Source organism: Pinus tabuliformis, chromosome J (genome assembly GCF_031772625.1).
Source record: "Pinus tabuliformis cultivar Carrire ecotype Pingquan chromosome J, CPIR1, whole genome shotgun sequence".
In the NCBI taxonomy this organism is placed as follows: domain Eukaryota; kingdom Viridiplantae; phylum Streptophyta; class Pinopsida; order Pinales; family Pinaceae; genus Pinus; species Pinus tabuliformis.
In genome coordinates, this window is record NC_142295.1 from 594,367,751 (window position 1) to 594,372,530 (window position 4,780).

Sequence of the window (4,780 nt, forward strand, 5' to 3'; positions counted from 1 at the left end):
TTCTTTTTTGAAATTATTTTACAGAATTCATTGGAAAAAAAAATTCATCTATAAGTTAGACTACCCCATAAATATATAAACAAATTTATTAGGGAAAAATCATTTAAAACATGAACATATCTTACCTTTCCATTGAAAAAAGCAGTCCACCAGGAATTTAGTAAAGGTTTCTTTAAATAATTTAATGGCTTAGTGATTAGACCATCCTAGATACATCTTAACTTTGGATCTACCAAGCTCCAAGAGGGATCAAATCTCTTTAGGTGCGAACCTCTTTTGGAGTGAAAAGAGGTTTCATCCATTTGTAAATTCGAAGTTAAAATGGGTCTAGGTTGGTATTATATAAATTTCACATCTCTATATATAAAAGTATTCTCATTTTTTATTTTATTAAAACTTTGATTTAATCTTTATGGAATATCCACAAAAAAAATTTGGTAGTAATGAAGGTAGAGGGTTTAGATATATCTCAAAAGTATCACAGTTTTTTAGATTAAATGAAATAAATTATTATCAAAATAAATTTAAATAAAATATTCTAAATTATTTTTATTGTGAATGAGTTATGGTATTTGATCATGTGGTATTGATAAACCAGGTATTGGCCCATGGTATTATAACAATGCCTATTTACAAATTAATAATATCGATGTAAGTATTAAGTTTTTATATGTTTATTAATTAAATTTAAATATGGTTACAAAATCATTATTACTCCCTACTAAGGTAGTAGTCTAGCAATTGATTTCCACCATTATTAGTGTAGCATTGACCAATGCAACGTACAATGTTTAACTTTAAAAAATAAATAGTCATTTTTTGGTATTATTAAAAAAAAATGTTTTTCCAACATTTAATTGGACCATAACTTGGAATTCTTATTGTAACATTTTCATAATATAATGCCATGTAGATAACTGCATCACATATTTTATGCCATAATTTATAGATATTATTCCAATATGTATACATGGATTTTAGATATTTTTGTAATGATTTTTTAATCCAAAAATAAAATATTTGACTCACATAAATAACATATTTACCATCAATTACTTCATAAGGCGTTCCTCTAGAAAAAACATCGCTCCAATGCCACCTGTTCGCTCATACAACACTGATTTTAGTGTTAGAGTATTAAATTAATCTCTGTCATCCAATGGAAACCATTATGAATCAGTTACAAAAATAATCAAATAACAAAACCCAACTGCAACTTTCTCACTTCTGGGATAAAGAAATTATCTGCTAAAATAGATCCCTTCAAAAGTCCCGCTCTACCGCAACCCTAGGTTCGACTCAGACACCATTTATCCATCAAACAACATATATCTGCCCATCCACCACGCACATCTGGGATAAAGAAACTATCTGCTGAAACAAATCCCTTCAAAAGTCTCGCTCTACCGCAACCCCAGGTTCGACTCAAACACCATTTATCCATCAAACACCATATATCCGCCCATCCACCACGCTTGTCCAGTTTTCACATTTCAAAGAAGATATCAACAAATACAAGGCGCCTCCCATAAAGAAATGCTTTACGATGGGCCCCAGAGCCCTCGAGGAAGTAAGTGCTGAAATCAGTATTAAGTTCCCAGTGTTGATATAGGATGGGAAAAAATTGATAAGACTTAAACAATGGAATACAATTGTCTAGCGTACTAAGTTTCCTCTCTTCCAACAGTTTTTAATAGAGATGTTGAACAACATCTTTATTCAGAGAAAGCATTAGGTATTGTTGAGATGTGGTGGGGGAGACTAATCAATGCCAATGACACTAACAAATGGCTGAGATTGCTCTTATGTAACCTCTATGAAGTGATTCCGGAAACCAAATTAAGCTTCTTGTTTTCTCTAGTTCCTTTGGCTATTCTAGCTGACAGGGTTCAAATAGGAAATGTGAGTAGAAGTGTTTCTCTCTTCCTGAATGGAAATATTTGTATAAAATCTCAACGAGTATCGTTTTGTTTTCAGGTTTGGGTGTTCCTCATTAATTAGTTTGCTTGGTCTTGCTCCTCCTGCTAAATGTATAGGCTTTATCACCGAGTAAGTGAAATTTTTCATATGATATTATATATGAAGATGCAAATGATGTACTGAAATAAAGAAAAGAATACTTGCAAATGTATTATCTTTTTCACTAGAATAAAGAAGAAGCAGTGTCTTTTTCCAGTGAAGAAAAAAGAATAAAAATAAAATAATACATATGTACGTAAGTTCTGTGAAATTTATACCGAATGCTTGGTCCTACAGTTCCATCTACCTTGTATTGCATGTGTATACACTAGTAATACAATGACTTCATAAATGACGTTGACTTTTCTGTTTACAATCTAATTTTTTGATCTTAATGTTGAAGGCAAATTGCATTCTACACCCACCAACAGGTGGGGATTTTTATCATGTATTTGGACTTCTGAGTCATGGGTGGATTTTTCTTTTGAGAAAGTGTTTGACATTAGAATGTAATTAACGTAAATCTATTGCAAATTTCTCCTGCAGTTGGTGGACTAATCAATGCCATGTGTGGCAATGCAACAGAGATGCTCATTGCAGTGTTTGTAGTTTACCATGGCAAGACCAATGTGGTCAAGTATACTCTACTGGGATTTGTACTTTCCAACTTCTTTTTCTTGGTACATCTCTTTTCTGTGGGGATTAGAAAACATGAAAAAAGAGCTGAGGTTTGACAAGGCAAGTGCTATTTTTTTCTTCATTTATGAATATATTTAGAACACCAAAACAATTCCTTAAAGATCTAGATACTCATTCATGGGGACTCACTCTGGGCATTGTACTATTGGTAAATGATGTGCAGGTTGTTTCTGGAATCAATTTCAATCTTCTTATGATGGCCTCACTGTGTCTCATGCCATGTACCCTTGGCTTTTCAACGGTCTGTGGCCATAGTGAAGCGATTGTATCCACAATAAAATGTCTAGAGTCAGTAGCATTATCATGCTGGTAGCTTATGTTGCATATTTGTTCTTCGAATTAAAGACACACAGAAAACTATTTGAAGAAGACCAGATAATAACTAAGTAATAAATTGTAACTATAGCAATTGCATTGGTTCTGGCACTGGATAGTTATTTACAAAAAAACACATTATACTTATATTAAAGGAACTGAAGAGGTAGAAAATGAGGAAGAACCATCCATAGGACTCATAATTTCAATTGTCTGGCTCTGCGCTCTTACTTTAGTGTAGTTATCTCCCTGCTTTCCCAGTAATTGTGGAGACTGTTGAGGTGAACATTAGTTCCTTGCAAGTGTTAAACTAATTTAGCTGATTATTTGATGTTGTTCTTGGTCATTTTATGAGAGAGCTCAATGGTTTGATCAAGATGTGGCAGAATCATGGGAAATATCTTTGAACTTTATTAGTATATTAAAGTTACCAATAGTAGGGAACGCAGACGAGCACGTTGGCGCTGTATTATTCGTTATCAAGAACAAGCTTGTAAGTTGCAGATTTATAGATTATAATATTTTTCCTTACAGAGTAAAACTTACAATACATTTTCTAAATTTCCCTACAGGTTGTTCCTACTTGTTTTATATTGTTTATTGTCAATATTTATAATTGAAATGTAACATATTTAACATTTAACAACTAAATTATTCAAATCTTCGCTGAATGTTGTTTCCTTATTTGTGTTATGAAACCATCATTTTTTTCCATTTTTTCCTTTATGATAATTAATATTATCAATTGCACGGTATTAATAAAATTTTGAAAACTGAAAGTTTGAACTTGGAACATATCTCTATTTGTTGCAAGATATATCATTGGTTGTGGCTATGGGTTCTGCCATACAGATTGCCATGTTCGTGGTAAAACCCATATATAAGGGATTTGATTATGGTAGTTCATTTGATTATAAGGCATTAGATTTGCTCCAAAATTATTGAACAAATTTTTAAAATTTATTACTCATTTCTTCAGATTCATTTCTTCAGATTCACTTCACAACAGTTGCAGATTCCCTTCACAACAGTTCTAGCGTGGATCATGGGAAAAACCATGGGCCTCGATTTTCATATTTTGGAGAGGGTTACTCTATTTGCCACAATATTGATAACAAAATATATTTTGCAGGTTTGATATAGTCACCAATGCCATATGGATCATACCTATATCAATGCATTACATATCCTAGAAACTAATTATTTACCTCAGCATTGGCCTTGATTAAAAATATACAAAGTAGATTCATCAAATTCATTTATGTTATGGAAATTAATTAAAAGGTTTGTTCTTATAATTACACCATGTAATGCTTGTATAGGATGGAACTTCAAATTACATGAAGGGGCTAATGTTGTTGTTGTGCTACTTAGTCATTGCAATGTGCTTCCTTCTGTTGCACACCCTCCTCACAAAGGGTAAGAAGGATTTTCTCCAAGGAATTTTGTCCTTGTGGCATCATTTATATCATAATTTTGCATATTTTGGAATATTTGGAAAATAAAATGAAAATGAGTAAATATTACTATTTGACTAATTAATTTCTGAAATATTCAGATGTTTACAATCCATAAATCTGCAATCTAGTGACACTCAGGTCTTCAATTCTAATGCTAAATTCCTGTAATCAAGTGAAACTCATGAGTTCAATTCTAATACTATGTAATGCATTATCTAGAGGCCATCCTCATCACGTTGTAAACACTCCTGTGCCGGATAAAAGAGTTGTGACATAGACAATTCCCATGACTGCGAAACGGGCAAGTTATACCCGTCAAAATATCTCGTTAACAGTTTTAAGGCCAA

General features: G+C 32.4%; 1 pseudogene; it reads left to right on the plus strand.

Moving 5' to 3' along the window:
- The first annotated feature begins 1,536 nt into the window (after positions 1-1,536).
- On the plus strand, positions 1,537-4,548 carry LOC149228390 (vacuolar cation/proton exchanger 3-like; annotated as a pseudogene).
- The last annotated feature ends 232 nt before the right edge of the window (positions 4,549-4,780 follow it).